The sequence below is a fragment of the Mustela lutreola genome, chromosome 2 (assembly GCF_030435805.1).
Source record: "Mustela lutreola isolate mMusLut2 chromosome 2, mMusLut2.pri, whole genome shotgun sequence".
Taxonomy (NCBI): Eukaryota; Metazoa; Chordata; class Mammalia; order Carnivora; family Mustelidae; genus Mustela; species Mustela lutreola.
In genome coordinates, this window is record NC_081291.1 from 172,420,432 (window position 1) to 172,441,902 (window position 21,471).

General features: G+C 33.3%; 1 pseudogene; it reads right to left on the minus strand.

The window, feature by feature from the left end:
* Positions 1 to 3,692: 3,692 nt before the first annotated feature.
* LOC131825923 (jupiter microtubule associated homolog 1-like) lies at positions 3,693 to 4,376 on the minus strand (annotated as a pseudogene).
* Between the last annotated feature and the right edge of the window lie 17,095 nt (positions 4,377 to 21,471).

Sequence of the window (21,471 nt, forward strand, 5' to 3'; positions counted from 1 at the left end):
CACATTTGAGCCAGCATAGAAGGAAAATGAGGAAGTGAGACAAGATGTCTGAAAGATCATTCCAGAAAGAGTGTGCAAAAAAGTATAGTTCCTGAGGAGGGGGGTGTCCTGGTGGCTAAGGGAGGAATAGATCATAGGACTACAATATTAGCTAGGTAGAATAGCAACCTTAATGTTCCTTCTCCAGCCTAGTCAAGACTCTAACTTATAATGGAAGGAAATAGTTGACATGATCAACCTATTGCAGATTAACATGGTACACAGATGGGGATCAGCAGACCATGAAGAACCAAGATAAAGAAAAGATGCTGAGACCGCAAGGTAAAATAATGTGCCTTGCCATATCTAGCTAAAGATATAATTCCTTAATGAGGAGTGATTACAGATAATGTAGGACCAACATGTATTTACATTGGAAAGCATTGGCCCAAGCTTTCTGCTTAGTAAGCAGTGTATACAGTATATAGACTAACAGTCTTAGAAGAATTAAATCATTTCAATTGATTTAGTGTTTTATTTACAAGTTTTATCAAAGACAGGAACTTTTAGCCATGAAAATCCAATTATAGTTACATTCAAACTCTGCTGCTTTTAATAAATAACTAGAGCAGAATTAAACCTGGAAATATTAATAGATGCTATTTTAAAGAATGCATTATATTTTTATATGCCCAATTTAGTGCAACTCTGCTGATGTGGGGCCACATTCATTCATTTAACAAATATGTCACAATAACCTATTATGTGTAAGACTCTGTTCTAGGTGCTAGGGATATAACACTGATCCAAACTAAGTCCTTACCTCATATGCTAGTAGACAAAGCAAAATGCATGTCAGATACTAAATACTACAAAGAAAAAGCCAGTAAGTGGATAGAGAATTTCAATGGGAATTGAATTCAATGGGAATTGAAAACTGAATTCAATGGGAATTGAAAAAAAAAGGTGTATTGATGAGAATGTGCTGCAGTAACAGATTAACCTTCAAAGCTTAGTGGCTTTAAAAACATAGGTTTCCCAAACCATAAGGGACTGCTAATCCTAGAAAACAAATTGAGGGCTCCTGAGGGTAGAGGGGAGGGTTAGGGTGGCTAGACGATAGACCTTGGGGAGGGTATGTGCTATGGTGAGTGCTGTGAATTGTGTAAGACTGATGATTCACAGACCTGTACCCCTGAAACAAATAATACATTATATGTCAATAAAAAATAAAAAAAAAATTAAAAAAAGAAAAAAAAAAACATAGGTTTCCTCTTTTGGCAGCTCTGATGCTAGAAAGGTGAGACTCTGGCCGGGCTGAGGATGTTGGCTCTTACTGTTCCCCTCCCCTTTGACTTTTCCCTGAAGTCCCTCAATAAAATGGTTTAATCAACAAACAAACAAACAAAAATAATGTAGGGTTCCTGGTCATTTTCTATGTATGTTGTAGGTTGACAGCAGCCTCTACTTACTGAAATCTTTCAGTGATCCAGATTGAAGAATTAGGCACTATCTTGCGTGTTGCTGGTCATTGGGCTAAAGAAAAAAAGATAGTTCTAGAGGAACTTGAAGGAGAAAGAAGTGTGGTCTTTCTCTCTTCCCCTATAACTCATTACCAGAGCTAATTTCATGGCCCACCCTGCCACGGGATAGCCAGGAAGTAAGCGGACTGAGGTATCTTTGTTAAATAGCTTTAATGACCACTAAAAAGGGATGTGAGTCAAAGAACTTTCTGAGAAAGTAACATTTGAACTGAGACCTGAAGGAAATGAGGGAGTGAGAACAGGGAAGAGAACCCTAGCCCATTTGGTTTGTTCAAAAAGGAGTTAAGACTTCATAAAAATAAATAAATAAACAAATAGAATATACAACCAATAAAATATAGGAAAGTAAAAAAGAAAGCTGTAGATTGGGAGCAAGTAATTGTAAATTATGTTTTAGTAAAGGACACATGTCAAACTTAAAAGACATATTTAATAATAAGACAATCCATTTTTTTTTTTAATGGGCAACATATTTGAGACACTTAAAGAAGATACAGGAATGTTAGTGAACACATAAAAAAGGCTTTAAGGATTGTCATTAGGAAACTTCACATTCAACATTCAACATTCTTATTCAATGAGACCCCTTACATACTTAAGAATTATGAATGACAATACCTGGTATTGTTAAGCTATGGAAAAACTAGAAACTGTTGCTTGTAGAAATAAAATGATACAGTTATTTTGGAAAACTGTCAGTTTCTTAAAAAATTAAATGTATGCTTGTCATCTGACACAATAATCATATTCTTAGTGATCTACCAAAGAAAAGCAAAAGCGTATGTCCACACAAACACTTGGACATTAGTATTCACAGCAACACTATTCAAAAGAGTCAAAATAGAGAAAACTCAAATGTCCATGAAATGATTAATAGAAGCACAAAATATAGCATAGCTATAAAATGGATACTAGTCAGCAATAAAAAGAAATAAACTACTGATATATGCTGTAATATAGAAGTCTCAGAAACATTATACTAAAAGAAAGAAACCAGAGGCAAAGGTAATATATTGTATGACTTTATATTTAATTACCAGAAAAGGCAAGGACTATACATATAGAAAGCATATCAGTAGTCTCTTAAAACTTGGGTGTGAATAAGAAAGAAGTGCAAATAGGTACAAGATACCTTTTTTTGGATTAACAAAGTATGTTAAGACTAGACTGTACTGCTAATTGCACAAAGGTGTAAACATACTAAGACTTATCAAAAAGTACACTTAATATTGGTGGATTTGGGGGTGTGTAATGTATGCTTCAATAAAGCAGGTAAAAAAGAAATAAAAGGAAAGAAGAGAAACAGAGAGGGGGACGATGGGGCTTTTATAAAACAAAGAAGGAAAAGAGCCATGCGGGAACAATCAGCGATGGAGCCAGTGGCCTTATCGCGTAATCACTGAAGCCTTGGGATCAGAGTTTAGACATTTTTATGTTTATTGAGTCAATGGATGCTTTGAGTATTAGAGAGACTGGAATTAATTTATGTTTTTAGAGGATGTTCTATGTTGACTTATTGTATGATGCTTTTACAGTGGTCAGGCAAGAAATTATGGAAGCAAGAGTGGTACAGACAGGTGGTAAAAAAGTGGTCTGTTTGGAGATATGTTTGAAAGTAGAACTTCCTAGTTAATGGACGTGTTTGGACCACTAGAGTTTTGACATTTTTATTGCCAAGTACCATGAATAAATAACATCCCTATCCCATTCCTACTTATCAGCCCAAGGCTGAACACAATTCTAAATCAATACACAAGTCTCAACCTTAGGAATTATGGTTAAAAGAAGGAGCCATGGATAGGATGCAGCTCGGGGGAGTTTAATGCATACACATTGTAATTGTCAAAAGCAATAATTTTGTGTCTTTCAGGTGGCTATATAAAGCTGTATTGAAATGGTCATGTCAAGTTTCTTCACTCTTAAAATGTTGTATTCTTATTTGGGACTGCAAAATATTACCCCATTGATTCATAATAGCCATTCTAAATAGTTGACAAGAAATAAGCAAATGGACCACAATTTTTATAAAATGATGCGTAATTTGGGTTAATTGTTCAGTACTCAATTGAGTATGCATTACAGAAATTTGAGTAAAATATTTCCTCTCAAATTTGAAGTATGATTTTCTATTACAATAAGGCACTTTATTTATTTATTTATTTATTTAAGTGCTTCTTTTTTAATGGAACAAATCCAAAAGATGTACAGTCAGGCTCAAGTTGTGCAGTTCACAAGCATGGAGAAAACAAAAACAAACAAAACGACAGGGTTCAAGAGAATCGGAGCTAACCCAGGACGAGGCTGGACTTGCCGCCAGGGGAATTTCTTCGGGACCGCACTGGGGCCGGAGCCTGGGCTGGGCACAGGGGCAGCAGGCACAGGCTTCTCCTCACTCTGCCCCAGGCTGGCCTGCAAGTCTGTGTCCATGTTTTCATGAATGTCGCCTTCTCCCTTCAGATCTAAGAAGTCTCCAGCATATGCTTCAGAAGAGTTCCTTCTCTGGGGTCCAGATGACTCAGAGTCCTATTTGCCACCACTAGACTTGGCACCTGCCGACTTGGCCCATGAAGGAGGATTTTCCTCAGGTGTCCCAAAGATGCTCGATGCCCCTTTGTTCCTCCTCACAGGCTGTTCTTTTGGTTCATCAAAACCTAATGAAAAATTGGATCCACCGCCTGGAGGCCGCAATACCCGGGAGCCGTTCCTGCTGTTGGGATTGACTCCCTTGAAGGGGGTGGTGGTGGTCATGGTGGCGAGGAGTGAGGTAGGCTGGAGCGGGAGCAGAGCGCTGAAAGGGTCGGGTCGGAGGAGCACAGAATTGCTCCCCACCCCACCACCCGTGACCGCTGCAGGAGCTTCCGCCAAGGCACTTTATTTTTGAGGAATAATTCCAGAGTAATTTTAAGTAATTAAAATATTGAAAAGTAATTTTGAAAATTATATGAAGGAATTAGCTGTAGCAATTTTTCTTTGTTTTTTATAGGTTGAACTTATGAAACGAAACATAAAAATCTTTAAATTTTGAGAGAATGATTTAAGAAGAAACGTATTGCAAAATGTGCTTTAAGTATTTTCACATTAGAGTTTTGGTAATTTCTTTTATTCACGAAATTGAAGTAAAAGAAAAGTCTGTATTATTACCAATTACTGCAAGCAAGAAAATTGAAAAGTTTTTTTCTAAGAAGTTAAATTATAAACTCAACATCTAAATGTTCAACTATTGGTTTTTCTTTATATAGTGAATGCTAGGTGACATTGTATTAAGCTAATAGGAAAAAGCATGAGAGATTTATTTGGCCAGAAAGGGAAGATGTGTATGTCAGTACTTTTCTTTCCATAACTGGTCAGGACTATGCCGCTGGTCACAAGCAATAATTTGATTCTTTGTCTAAAAAAGAAGGAAATGAGTTTGGTGAACAGTCAGCAGTCTCTACCTCAACCATGAAGAAGGTGTATTTACTTTCAGATATCTAGAGAAAGAATCCTCATTTAAAAATTACTCTACTTAATACTTACGTAATGTCCAGATCAGGATGAGATTCTTTCATCCTACTATTTTTTCCTGTTTTTTTTTTTTATAATAACTTTATTGAGGCATAATTCATATGCCATAAAATTCATCCTTTTAAAATATGTATTTCAGTGTTTTTTTAATGGCATTAACAATGTTGTGCATCCAACACCACTATCTAATTCTAGAACGATTTTGGAATCCCCAAAAGAGATTCTGTACCCATTAGCAGTCATCCTCCCTAGGCCCTGCTTCCAGCTGCTAGAAACCACTAATTTACTCTCTGTCTCTATGGAATTCCCTATCCAGGATATTTCAGATAAAAGGAATCCTATTATATATAGGTATATATATTATATACCTTTTTTTGCAAGGCTTCGTACACTTCATATATTTTCAAGTTTGATCCATGCTGTAGCATGTATGAGTACTTCATTTATATTTTATGGCTGAATAATATTCCATTGTATGGATATTTTGCATTTTGTGTATACGTTCATCAGTTTATGAACACTTATTCCCACTATTTTGACTATAATGAAAAACATTTGTACATAAATTTTCTGGTGGACATATGTTTTCAATTCTTCTGGGTACAAATCTAAGAGTGGAGCTACTAGATCATATGGTAACTCCATAGTTAACATTTTCAAGAACGTCTAAAATGTTTTCCAAGACTGCTACAATATTATGCATTCTCACCATCGATGTATGAGGATTCCAATTTCTCCATATGGTCATCAACACTTGTTATTGTTCCTTTTTATGGTGATAGGCATTCCGGAGGTGTAAAGTGGTATCTCAATTTAGAAGGTATTGTCATCTTAACAATAGTAATTCTTCCTGCCCCTGAAAATGGGAAGTCTTTCCATTGATTTTGGTCCACTTTCAATTCTTTCAACAGTGTTTTATAGTTTTCATATAGCTTTATATTTCTTCTGTTAAATTTATTCCTAAGAATTTTAATCTTTTTGGTGCTACTGTAATTGGAACTATTCTGTTAATTTTATTTCCAGATTATTCTTTGCTCAAATATGGAAATACAATTGATATCTATGTGATCTTGTATTCTTCAGCTTTGCTGATTTCATTATCATTTCTAGTTGTGTGTGTGTGCTTTAGGATTTTCTATATAAAAGATTATATCATTTGCAAGTAGAAATCACTTTATTTTTACTTCTCCAAACTGAATGCCTTTATTTCTTTTTCTTGCATAATTTCCTTGGCTAGGACCATCAGCACAATGTCTAATAGAAGTGGTGAGAGCAGGTATCTTTGTCTTGATCCTAATGTTAGGGTAAAGTATTCAGTCATTCTCCATTTATATGATGTTAGCTGTGGGTTTTCCATAATGATCTATATCATGTTGAAGAAATTTCCCTTTATTTCTAGTTTGTTGAATTTTTTTCCTGTTCTTACGTTTTCTTTGTTTTGATTTAAGACAACAGGAAAGTTAGGTGTAAGGCACAGTCTGCTGAGCTCCAAAAGAAAGTTAAACTTTCGGTTCACTTATTAAAAGAATATACATTTTAATATGCAGTACTTTGTTTGCTGCATGGATGAGTCAACATTCCTATGGCAACACGTACTTTTTCAGTTAGTCTGCCAATTTATGTGCTTAATGCACAATGTCACAGCATGCTAAGTATTGTGCTTTTTAAACAATGTATTACAGAACTTAAGAATTATTAACTAATGTTCATCTAGAAAAATTGCATGCCATGGGAAAGGTATAATTTAGCCTTTAATTCTAGAATGAAAATCATTAAACTTTGTTTACTAGACAATAAAAAAATATAAGAGGTAAGATCAAAATTAAAATCAGACCCTTAGTTGACATCAAACACAAATTTTTAAATAGTAGTTAAAAGAGATTCTACTCATCTTATGTTCTGTTTATCAGTGAGAAATAGTTTTACATTGTTTATTAAGACAAGGGAATCTACTATTTCTCTAAGGGCCTATATATATAGTTTTCTGTAAAGAATAACTTTAGAGTATCAAATAAGACATGCTTGTACTTTATTAGTATATTAACAATTTATTAGTATTTATATTAGTATTTAACAATTTAATAATACTGTATAAATATATAACACTACATCATTATACCCTATGAATCTATAGAATCAAAATATTTCACCTAAACTATTACTACTGGTTCTTACAGAATGGATGCCTGATCTATGATTATAGAAGTTGGGGATACCAAAATCTTTATCAGATTTGTCATTAGAAAAACATCTACTATAAAACGTCTACCATATTTTAGATAAATAATTAGCTTATATAGTATCACTCCATTAAAATATGTATGTAAGAAATAACTTTTTTAGGACTGTATTTTTAAATTTTATTTTATGGTAAGTAGTAGGAGAAATAATTCTTTAAAAAAAGATACACCTTGAAAGTGCCTTAGTTTCATTTCTTAGCTTGAGATATAATTTTGTATATTCATTCTTAGTGACAAAAATCATTAGAGTTCATTTTGTTATAAGTGATAAAATCTAAATGTCTCTATCCAAAACAAAGTGAATTTTTGGTTTATATATTTGGGAAGCTTCAGCCATGATGTTGGCTTTGGCACAGCTATAGTAGAGGTTCGAATCACGGACTTTGTCATTCAGTAAGTGAAGTTTGTCTTTTAATTCATATATAGCTTTATTTCTTTGCCGACATTCTTAGGTAGTCCCTCACCAAATGTTAGTCGCAGAGAAATATGATTTTTTCAACTCTTAATCCTGGTAGGAAAAAAAAGGTTTTTTTTCTGTACAGTTGCCTCAGTTTGGGTTATTTAACAGTCTCTTAATCAAAGGATATAGTTGGGAAGTTGGAGAAATTTAATTAACCAGGCTTAGACCACATAGTTTCCATAGTTTCTAAAAATATGTCCAGTCTTGACCAAAAGGTGACCGAGAATATGCAGGAAGTGTTCTATAGTAGAAAACAAAGAAAGAAAGAGAGAAAGGAAACAATCATTATTCTGTGGAAAGAAAACAATTATTGCAATATTTCTGTTGTTTTTCAAAGTCTTCAGATTCTGAGGATGGAAAGCCATCTAATTCATATAACTGTTTTTACTGAGTCACCTAGAAAATCGAACCAAATAATAAAAAATTATCAAGTGCCACTTTCAGGAATGACAGACTAAATGTTCTAGAACACTTTTCTCTGTAGAAAATTACTAACGACCTAGACATAGTGCAAAAATTAACTATCTGAAACTCCCAAGGAGTGGAGTGAAGTAGTTGGACTCTGGTAGGGAGTTCACAGAGGCATGGAAGAATAAGCAGAGATCTTTGCAAGCAAGCAACAAAATCTGTTGCCAGCCATCCTGCACAATAATGAATTCTAAAGGAAGCTCTTCAGAATGAAGGGAAAATAGTTCCTCAAGAAAGAATGAAGAACATTAGAAATGGAAAATATCTGGATAGAGGCTAAATTCATGGACATAAGACCAAATGAAGTTTTATAGCTCAGAAGGAGGCCCGATGCTTGTCAATAAATACTCTGTAGTCACCTTCTTGAATTTTCTAATAATTTTAACTTTGAATTTTTCTTTTGTCTGTGATGTCTGAAGGATAATGAAGCATGTGAAGCAACTGGGAGCTTGAAGCCTCAGCTCCCACATGGTCCCATTTCCAACACTGCTATAAGATGGGTTCTCAGTTGTCTACCCACACCACCCAGAAATCACTGATTTCTGTCTTTAGCACAGCCTTGGCTCCAGGTGTAAAAAGGTTTAGGATCAGGTGCATGTGACCTGCACACTGAGTTGAGTGGGAGATGGTCTGCAGTCTGTGAAGGTTTCCACTCACCTTGTGAATATTCTTGAGATAGGGAGAGCTCACATTAAATAGTAAATAAAAAACACCACAACAAGTTAGGAGACAGAGATTATGGTAAAAGGAAAAGATTTTTAAAATAGCTCCACATTTTCATTTTATCTTGGTGTTACCAATTATGTAGTTGGCCCTGAACTGAGTAAATACAAAAGTACTTATATTTGCTTTTTAATCTTAATTTATGAAACATATAATTATTGAAAAACTGAAAATATAACATTGTCTTATGAGTTTCTGACATGCAAAACCATGTACAAAAAAGACTTAGTGGAAAAATCTGAAAAGAGTCTAGGCTGTTGCTTTGTCCATTTGGGTATGTGAATAATGGAGGGTAGATGTGGTGAGGAGTACACACTGGGAGAATTGAAATGAGGGCTGTCGGGTAAGTTCTCTCTTCTATAACTTTTGAACTAGAGATTATTGCTATCTTCACAGCATCCACAAGAGTGAGGATGGTGCTGGTGGACTTCCTGAAAAACCTTGCCATATTTCGGGCTAGAGAATGAGAAAAGTAGAGCCAGGAAACCATGTAGGAATTCCAGAAGAGAAGAGAACTAGAGAAAGGAATCCCCAAATCTGCCTATCCATATCTCTAACTGACCCACAAAACATGCATGTAGAGAACAGACTAAAAGAAACCTAATTAAAGAAAAACTATCAGAACAAAACCCAGGGCTGTTGCATACTAAACGAAGTATTTCAGTTCAAGTGCAGCCAAGAAAATTATCTCTTAAAACAAACAAAAATATTCAGTGTAGTAAAATCCTGAATTTTTGCAAGTTAGCATTGATGATGTCCAGAATGAAGTTCAAAATGAGCTGATATGGGGATAACCAAGAAAATGAAACCCAGTTTCAAGAGAAAAGGAAATAAATTGTTCTGGTCTTTATATGAAACTGAATGCTTAAGCTAGAAGACATAATTTAAAAAAAAAAAAACAACTTTTTAACTTTATTTATGAGACACAGAGAGAGAGAGGCTGAGGGAGAAGCAGGCTGCTGGCGGGTTAGGGAGCCTGATGAGGGATTTGACTCCAAGGCCCTGGGATCATGACATGAGCTGAAGGCAGACAACCAACTGTGCCACCAAGGCGTCCCTAGAAGACATAAATTTTAAAGCAGTTACTATAACTATCATCAATGAGAAAAACAAAATGTGTTTCCAAAGCATGAATATACTTATAGCAAAATAAAAACATAGAAAAAGAACTAAATTAAAATTTTATAACTAAAAATATACAATATCCAAAATAAATTCAATGTGTGGACTTAATAGCCAAATGAACATGTGAAAAAAAAATGAACTTAAATATGGAATCACTACAAATATTACAAGGTGGATAACAGAAACAAAATTTGAATGAACAGGGTTTCATGAATCTGTTAGATGATCCCAAATGATTAAATGAATGTGTAATTCAAATACCAGAGGGACTAGAGAGATTGGGGCAGAAAAATATTTAAAGAAATAATGGTTGAAAATTTTCCAAACTTCATGAAAGTTAGATACTTGCAGAGACTGTGTTAAATACCATATATATATGAGAACCTCCATGAAAATAGTGCAGAAAAGAATAGCCAAAAAGGCAGCAAGAAAAATAAAATTAAATGGACACTAAGCAGAGTGAACTCAAATAATCCTATGCTAAGAGATATTATAGTCAAACTCTTAAAAGCCAAAGATAAACAGTATATCAAAGTAGCAGGGGAAAAAATTAAAATAAAAACAAACATATTTCAGGTAGGGAACAATGTCCAAATTTGTGGCTAACTTAACATCAGATGTCGTGAAATCTCCCAAAAAGGAATGGAAAAATATTTTATAGTGCTGAATGAAAAAGATCTTTTAACCTAGAATTCCATATCTGCTAAATTTTCTTTCAAGAAAGAAGACAAATTAATAATTTTTTAAAGATAAAATAAAATTTTGTTGCTAGCAGAATTGTAAAAACTGCTAAAGGAAGTTCTTTTAAGGAAAGGGGAAATGATAGCAGCTGAAATATTGAAAGAAAATGGAAAATGACAAATAAGTGACAATTGTTTTGCCTTTTTTTCTCCTGACTTTGTTGTAAGACTTATAACTGCTAGAAAATAAATGTTAACATTGCCTGAGGGATTTATAAAATATATAGTTGTATTATAACATATATATTTATATATATAACATATATTTATATATATAATTATATTTATGTTATATAACTATAACATAAAGAAAGGAGTAGATACAGATATATGTTTAAAAATGTTTATATTTTACATTTTACATATAGTAATGAGGATTTGTTAAAGATCATATTTATATGAGAACCACTATGAAAATAATGCACAAAAGAATAGTAAAAAGGCAGTGGGAAAATTAAAATTAAAAGAGAATTCTGAAAATATTTAAATTATATTGTAAAAAATTAGGAAAGGAGAAACAGAAAATTAAAAAAAAAAATAGACAAATCCAAAACAAGAAGTCAAATGTTAGACCTATGACTTTAGTTGACTAAATACTCCAAATAAAATGCAGAGACTATCTGAATAGCCAAAAAACAGATACAAAAACAGATGCAACTCTATGCTGTCTTTATGAGACATTTTCAACACATACACAAGATGAAAGTAAAAAAAAATGGATGAGAAAATCTTTTTAAAATCTAAAAAAACTAAAATCTTTTTAGTTTTTTAACTAAAAATCTTTCCCCTAAGACAACTTCAGACCAAGTTGGCTTCACTAGTGAATTCTATACAAAATATAAAGGAGAAATAATACCAATTTTAGACAAATTCTTTAATAAAATAGAGTAGGAGAGAACACTTCTCAACTCATTTTATGAGGTTAGGATTATCCTACTTAAAAATTAGACCGAGATTAACACCATAAAAGAGAACTACAAACCAAGATCTCACAAAGCATTGATGCAAAACCCCTTAAAAATATGTACAGATTGAATGCAACAATATTTAAAAGGAAAATTCATCATGACCAAGTGGAGTTTATTTAAAAAATGCAAAGTTTGGCTAAACATGTAAAAATCAATTAATGTAATTTACCATATTAGTAGACTGAAAGAAAAAATGTATGATTATTTCCATGGATGCAAAAATAATGACAAATTTCAAAAGTTCTATTGCATAAACTCCGAACACACTAACAATAAAAGCAGAATTCTTCACCTGATTAAACAGCATCTATGAAATACTTACAGTTAACCTCATATTCCATTGTGAAAGATTCAACGCTTTCTTTTTTTTTTTTTTTAAGATTTTATTTATTTGAGAGAGAGAGAGACAGAGTGAGAGGGCATGAGAGGGGAGGTCAGAGGGAGAAGCAGACTCCCCACGGAGCTGGGAGCCAGTTGTTGGACTCCATCCCAGGACTCCAGGATAATGACCTGAGCTGAAGGCAGTTGCTTAACCAACTGAGCCACCCAGGTGCCCCTATTCAATGCTTTCTAACTAAGGCCAGGAACAAGACAAGTCTGTCTGTTCTTATCATTTTAATATCGTTCCAGAGGTCATATCCAGTGTTACAGGTGAGGAAAAGAAATAAAGGCATAAGACATCATCTAATATGCGGAAAACTCTAAAGGAAATCAGAATAAAGAACTCTTAACTGACTGTAGCAAGGTCCAAGATATAAGGTCATACATAAAAGTCAATTGTATTTTTATGTTCTACCAATGAAAACTGAGAAAATAACAAATTTTTTAATTCATGATAGCATCAAAATACTACTTAGGAATAAAGGCCTATATTATGAAAACTATAAAACACTAGAAATGGAAAGTTAAGTGAACCTAAATATGTAGAGAGATGTGCATGATCATGGATTGAAAGACTCAATATTGCTAAAATGGCAATTCTTTCCTAATTGATTTATACATTCATGTGACCTCAATCAAAATCTTAATGAGTTTCTTATGAAGTTGAAAAGCTGATTAAAATATACATGAAATGGCAAAATCTCTTAGAAAAAATAAAACACTTTTCAAAGTGATTAATATATTTGGGGAACTTTTACTACCTGATCTTAAGACTTACTATCAATCCACTCTAACCAATACAAAATATAAATACAGGTGAATTAAACAGATAGTAAATAGACATGGTTTACCTGGTCATTGATTTTAGAGCAAAGTGCCACATTAAATCAATGGAGAAAGTGTGGTCTTTTCAACAGATGGTTCTAAACAATTTCTTTTTTTATACAAAATGGGTCTCAATCCTTATTTCACATGATATGCAAATATTAACTCCAAATGGATCATAGTCCTAAAGGTAGCAGAGATCAGAAAGCACACATGAATGCAAGAAAGGAAAGAAAGAAATACACAAGATAGGACAAACTGAAAGGAAACTATAATAGCATAGATCTAAGTCCAACTATTTCAGTAATTATATATCAAGGTATGTCAATGAAATTAAAATAATAGGTATTAGGAAGGTGAAAATTATGTGAATATTTAGAAAATTTAATTATGTATATAGAAAAACCAAGGGAACATATGAATAACATATTAGAATTAATAGCAATTTTATAAGGCTGATGTATACCAAGTCAATATACAAAAATCAGCTATATTTGTATAAACTGCAGCAAACAGAAAATGAAATGTAAATATGTCACCTAACACCATAAAATATGACATACTTACAAATTATCCTACCCAGAGGTATCCAATATCTTCTTACAGAAAAATTTATTTTAATAAGTTACTATAGAATTATAGAGATAATTAAATAAAAACCTAGCCAGATGGGAAGATCTACCTTATTTATAGTTTTGAGTAATCAGTCCTGTAAGGAAGTCAGTTATCCCAAACTTGAGCTATAGTTTCAAAGCAATCTTAATTGCTTTGTGTGTGTGAATGTGCATGTGAGTTTGTGTGCATGTCCTTAGAACTGTGTAAGCTAATGCTAAAATTTATATACAAATACCCAAAACAAGTTTTTTTTTAAATTATGAAAGGAAAATAAGCAAGTGGAACAACTTGCTTTACCAGATTTCAAGATTTGTTTTAAAGCTACAGTAATATAGGCAGTGTGGCTCTGTTTCCAGACAAGACTGATAAAGGAACATAAGACAATATTGATTTCATATGCAGACCCATAAATATTTAGACAGTTGATGTTTGATAAAGAGGGGAAGGGTAGTGTTTTCAAGAAATGATCTGTGGAAAAATTGTAAAATTCATGATTTAAAAAGTAAAATGTAACCTCTATATAATTTCATATGTAAAAATCAATTTCAGGTAGATTAAAGGTTCAAATGACTTCTATAAGGTGGTAGTGGAAAACATGTTCATGTCTTTAGGGTAAGGTAATATTTTTTCTACAAGTGACAGAAAATAACTAACCATAGAGGAAATGTTAGGCAAAGCTAACTGTACTCAACTTCTTTTTTCAAAATCCTGTAGTGTGGGAGATGATACTTGAAACATATATAACTAAGAAAAGATTCATATAAAGGATTCCTACAAAGTATAAAAAATATATACAGACACTCTACTAAGGAAATGTGCAGAAGACTTGAACAGGCACTCCAGAAAAGATACTGTTAAAATGAAATATTTGAAAGAGAATAATCAGGAAATGGCCAGTGTGAAGAAGACTGACGATACCAAAAGTGGAAAACAATGTAAAACTATGATGACTCCTACACTGGTGGTTGCAATATAAATTTTCAGAACTATTTTGGAAAATGACTTTATATCATCTACTGAAAATGAAAGTTATTCATATCTATAATCTAATAATTTTATTAGTAAGTATAGCACAACAGAAAAATGTCCACTTGGGCAGCAAAAGACATTACAATAATTTTCAGTACAGATTTTTTTTTCTGTCAGCTGCAAACTGGAAACAATCCAAATGTTCATTGTCATTGAAATGGTTACATAAATTTTGTTGTAGTTATAAAGTGGAATTCTGTATGGTAATGAATGAACCACAACACATAGCATCATGATAAACATCACAGGCATCAAATTGAGCAAAAGATTCCAGATACACAAAAAAATACATAGTGTTAGATACTATTTATAGAAGCTGAAAAGACTGGTAATGTACAACAGTAGTGTTTAGAGATATATAGGGTCTACACTTGATGGATAAAGACAAGAATAAAGCACACAAGCAATTATTATTGAAATCAGGACAGTGATCTACTTCTGAGAAAAGGGGCTAGTATTTGGGAGTAAAAAGTAAGGTACCGATGACTTCTTGGCCAGGCTGACAGTGGCAAAATTAAGATAGTCCTTTGATAGGTGTATTTATAATTTGTGTACTTTTCATATGTGTTATATTTCACAATAAAATAAACAAATACCTGTTATTTTATATATTTGTATATAGATGTCTAGCTATAAATATATATCTCAACAGTTTAGTAGTCTATATTTTATTAGAGTTGGGATGTACGAATAGTAATTCCTTAAATTTGCCAAGGCATGTTGCAGTGTGCTGACAGGGTGTTGAAAGCTACTGCTTTTATCTGAAGTCCAGGGATGGAAAGGGAGAATTTTCGTCACTACAAATCCACCATGACTTTATATTAAACTGGCCAAAGATTCAGTAAAGAATGCAAGGTTGCATGGCTTTTAAAGCTAACCTGGGTCTTTAATATTTTTCTTTTAATATTTTTCATTGTTAAAAAATTTCCTATTTTTCATATGCCACTTCAAACTATATTCTTTCAAAACCCACCCAAAATATTCCAAGCATCCTCCTCAACTGAACATACACACACACACACATACACAAACACACACACATGCACACACATACAAACTAGTGGTGTATGCCTGGCTTGCCTGGAACTTTGGGGGGTTCACAGCTAAAAGTCAGCGCTGAAAAATATTTCAATTCCTGACCATTTGGGAAGGTTGGTCAGAGATGCTTTAGAAGAAAAGTTTGAAAAGGTCATTCTTTATACCACTGTTTTATGCTTTGAACATTAACAACTGGAAAATGAAGAAAGAAATTTATAATTCTAGGATTGTGCTAACACCAAGAAATTTATAATTCTAGGATTGTGCTAACACCAAGAAATATTTTGACCTTAAATTGTGTTATTTGATAAATTAGGCTTCAGTATTTTCTGCTATTTTGCCCAAATTAAATTTCTGCTCATGCTTGGTGGTATTGGTGGACCTTCCCCAGCATGTTTAATTTACCTGATCCAAGGCCAGACAAAGCGAAACTAATTTTAGCCGGAGGCAATTCTAAAGCGAGGTTAGGAAATGACTCAGGTTGGAAAGATATATAACCATGAAATAAGAGAGAAGAATAAGACATCTGAGAAAGGATAATAGAATAAGTTTTTGAAAGACTATTATGTGATTTATTGTAAAAAAGAAAAAGGACTAGAATATATGGGAGGGAATGATGGAGGCATTAAAACTCTTAAATATATAACATTTTTATGTGAGATGAGATGAGAGCATTTAGTGTCAATACATTACATTTCGAATCACCAACTCATTTGAGAATATTTTATTGTCCTTTACTTCTAGATACCTTAAAATTCACTTTTATCATACTCCTGTCTCTGTCTTATGATCCCTTTACATTTTGGCATACACCAGTATTGGCGCTAAGAAAGTCATTCTGATTTGGAAATCTTAACTCTATTTCTTGATTTTCCTAATTTGAAAAGTCATAATTTATTATCTCTTTTTTATTGTATCATGGCATAAAGAAATTAATTCCACAGAGACTGAAATGACTATGAAATTGGTAAGGTATAGAATATAGCAAAAAATGGGTCTTATTTTCTATTGAATTGCTATATAAGGAAGATGTATCTCCTGTAGGTATTGATGAGGACCTGAGGACTAGATGCCCTTGCAATTTACTTACACAGGCAAAGGTCAGTTTGACTTTTGGTGAAACAAAACCAAGCAAATGGAATTATCTTTAATTGAGTGATACAGTCCATTGAATCTTCCATTAGGGCTGGTGAAAAAGTTCATTTTAGAAACTGTCAGTGTGGAGGAGGTGTGTCCAGAGCCCCTGCGGTATGCTTTGGAGTATGCTTAAAATCTGTGAAGTCCTCACCTTTCCCCAAAACAATATTTCCATGAAGTTTGGTATTTTATGTTATTAAATCTTGCCTTTTTCTAATGTAGCTTTCAATCCCGTAGCTAAGAATGTCATTCTAGATAGTAGGATTTTCTGAGCCCTCCCATATCTTTTTATGACTAACTTTGGGAGCTGCTGAGGCAGACAATCCACCCTGTTTTCAACCCAAAAAGGGCAGAAAGGTGGAAATATGTTTTATAACACTCTCAGCTCTTTTTAACTTGGAGGCATGCTGACTCTCTGGCCTTATGCCCATGGAAAGAGACAAATGAGATGAAGCCTGTTTTTATTCCTGTTCCCAGTGCTCCTCCACCTAAAAATGACAAAAAAAGAGTAAACTCTCCTATTGGAAAGAGGCCCTATTTCCTTCACCAGGTCAGAAGTTTAAAAGAAAATAATTGGACACAGTCCTAAACTGAGCATTTGCTTAAGAACAAGTTGGCTGCTATTTTTGGTATTTTAATAAGAAACTAAAGAATTTGCTAAAGAGTTTGAAAAATTCAAGCAAAGAAAGGAAACTTTTGAAAGAAAGTTCCTATTGTTTGGCTTCAATATCATTGTTACATTATAGTACAAATAGCAAAACAAAGAGTCAGACATATTCACCCTTTATTTGTTTAGAATATTTAGCATGAACCTCCCCGGGTTCTGCTGGTTTCCAAAAAGTATTCTTCAATTTCAAATTTATAGGAAATTAAATAGATTGTGGAGTGAATGCTGTGAAATGTAGAATATAAACTAGTCTTTTCTCAAACTGTAATATATGAAAACATTCGTGAGAAGTTAGTTTTTTCAAATGTTTCAAGAATAATGATTTCTTAAAAAGATTTATCTATTTATTATTATTATTTATTTATTATACATTTTTATTTTTATATCTATTTATTATTTATTTATTATTTTAATTATTTATTACTTATTATCTATTTATTATAGAGAGAGTGAGTGAACACACAAGTAGGGGAAGTGGCAGGCAGAGAGAGAAGCAGGCTTACTGTGGAGCAGGGAGCCCTGTGGGGGCTTGGTCCCAGGATCCTGGGATCATGACCTAAGCTGAGGGTAGGTGCTTAACCCACTGAGCCACCCAGGCACCCCAAGAATAATGATTACAGATTTCAAAGTTGTCATGAAAGGAAAAGGTAAAGTCAGGTAGAAATGCCTAAATTACTGGTGTCTCTTTAATAGAACCTGCTTACCTCTGATGATCAGGATTAATTGAATCTTACACGGTGGCATCCAAATAGGAGTGGACACAGAGATTGCTTACAAGTTGGACAAAAGACACTGTCTTTTATTGGCTTATTCCATTTGAAAGACATCTGAAGATATTCGCTCTTTTTTTTTTTAACATTTAATAATATTGAGACTTTTTTTTTTTTTTTTTTTTTTTTTTAGCAGGAAGGTTCACAGCAAAATGAAGAGGAAGGTGCAGAAATTTCGAGGGTAGCCCTTGCCACACTTGCGTAGACTCTGTTATTAACATCCCCCACATGAGTGATACGTTTATTACAGATGATAACTACATTGACACAGCATAATCACCCAAAGTGCATAGTTTATGTTACAATTCACTATTGGTGGGGTACATTGTGTGGGCTAGGACAGATGTACAATGAGGGGTATTCATCATCATGGTATCATATACAGTATTTTCACTGCCCTCAAAATCCTCTGTGCTCTACCCCTTCATCCTTTCCCCATCTTTAACCTCAAATGATTCTTTTCTTTAAACGATTTTATTTTATTTGACAGAGAGAGAACGTGCTCACAAGCAGGGGAGTGGCAGAGGGAGAGGGAGAAGGAGGCTCCTCACTGAGCAGGGTTCCCCAAGTGAAATCCCAGAACCCTTGGACCATGACCTGAGCTGAGGCAGATGCTTAACTGACTGAACCATGCAGGAGCCCCTCAATTGGTTCTTTTTTAAGAGTTTAAATTTGATACTGATAGAAAAGATTAAAAAATTTAAAAAGATAAACAAAAAAAATTCTGTTCTCACACTGACTCTATGACAACAGGCACAGCAGTATGGATCCCCCAAAGTAAAAAAAAAAAAAAAAAAAAAAAAAAGAATAAAAAAACAGAAACACCCAATATAATTTAACCCAGGTTATAGTTTTCCTGCATACTCTGGAGTAAAAAGAACTTCACTTACTCAGTCTCTACTATGTTTGTGAATCCCAATTATGTGACTCCCATCTTTTCTGGAAGCTTTTCATTTGGACATCAAGTATAATATGCCTAAACTTATTTCCTTTTGCCCCAACCTTCCAAAATAACCTCTTTCTACAATCACATTCTGCAAAGAAGATAGAACTAGAGAGTTAATTTTTTCATCTGGTGTTATGATCAAATGTTTTGTGAAGAGTCTGTCAGGTTATTAGAAAAAGGCAGTGATTATCTACAATATTCAGTAATTTTAGAAATTCTATAATGATATTACTCTACTTAGGGGAAAAGATGTCACATTTTCAGAAATTTTGCTCAGGAAAATACATTTTTGAAATGGTAAGTTATGAAAAGTTGAAATGCATACTTTTTAATACCACCATTCAATAATGTCATTATAATTTTATTAGTTTGCAAATGCAGCATATATATAAAATATTTATATAATAGTGCTGATTAATAAATTCACCATTAGGAATTTTTGAAAGGTAAAAATGAAAGGTAATAAATTATTAGAAAATTTTCTCCTTCTATTAACTTTGTTGGGACAAAATCAAAATAGTTTATGAAAAAAACTTATCTTCACATCTCTCCATACCAAGGAGGATGGAGTGAAGCTTTGTTATTATGACTTTACATATTTATTTACTTATCTGCTAAAATAATTATAAATATTTAGAGATAATTAGTCAGTCACTGGTTTTCTTATAAAAGAGATTGCCCACTGAACTTAAGGTATAACTTCTGACCTTGGATCCCAAATTTATAATGATACCATAATTCCACAGGCAAGAACAAGTATTCATTTAGCTACATACAATTACTTAATATTAGTAAGAGTAAGTTATTACTAAATGACTGTTTTTAAGCTCAAAACCACAAGGAAAAAATGACAACATGATAAACAATTTGATGTTTTCAGTTCAAACACAACTTAACATGTTCTGTGTAGTAGAAATTTTTATTTTTATTTTTATTTATTTTTTTTTTTTTTAAAGATTTTATTTATTTACTTGACAGACAGAGATCACAAGTAGACAGAGAGGCAGGCAGAGAGAAGGGGGGAAGCAGGCTCCCCACCGAGCAGAGAGCCCGATGCGGGGCTCGATCCCAGGACACTGAGATCATGACCTGAGCCGAAGGCAGAGGATCAACCACTGAGCCACCCAGGCGCCCCTGTAGTAGAAATTTTTAAAATAATATCTGCATTGTGTATTTTCAAAATTAAGCATTAATGCTGAGTAATACTTTAAGTATTCTATCCTATAGTTGTAATTTAACATGGAGAGATAATGTTCTGTTTTGGTGACATGATTCTATCTTATTTTCAACATCAATAAGGGTCTAAGTGAATTGAAAGAATTTAACATACTAGTTAAACATGCTTTACTGAAGTATAATTGACAAATAAAAAGAGGTAAAAAAATAGTTAAGAACATGAATCTGGAGCCAAACTAACTGGTCATTAGTGTTGGCTCTACCACTTCTCTCTGCGTGTACTGGGATGAGTTTTCCCTGATCTCGAGATCCACTTTGCTATCTGTAAAAATTGGTGAATGGTATCTACTTCACAGAAATGCACATAGTGCTGAAAGCAGGGGGCCATATCTGACTGATCAGAATTACTACATCAATGTTTAATCAGTAAGGTCTAAAAAATAAGATCAATAAAGAACAGAGAAAATTATCATGCATAGAGATTTATAATAATTTTACCATAATATAAATCACTCAATTTAATTTTTATAATGTACAGTTTTAATTGCATTGCCAATGATTTGATAAGTCATTTAAAATTTTTATCTGCCTCATGGCTTTTTCAGTGTGATCCTCTTTTATCTTAATTATTTGTTAGTATACAAATAGCAAATAAACCAACAGCTCTACATTGCTCTTGAAACTTTGATAGATTAAAGGATAGAAAATGATGAACTGTTACCCTTTCTCTAATCAACTACCAAAGACCAGAGCTGTCATATTGGCTCTCAGCATATCAGGAAACAGAAGCAAAATTTTTAAATGCTTTCCAATTTGACCCAGAGTGTTTTTCATATGAGAAATGTGATAATAAACACTTCTTCACATAATTTTAAATTATGACGATGACATCATCCTTGCATATATCTGATTACAAAAATACTTCCAGAGCTTGTCAGTTGAAAAGGAGCCAAATATCAAAGATAATCTATTATTCTGGTGTGTCTTTGCATTTGCCAGTTAAACCTAAGACTTCTGAATTTTTTTTGTTAATAACAAAAACAAACAGGGTAATAAACGCTTTAGAAAAGTTATTTGAGGGGCGCCTGGGTGGCTCAGTGGGTTAAGCCGCTGCCTTCTGCTGGGGTTGTGATCTC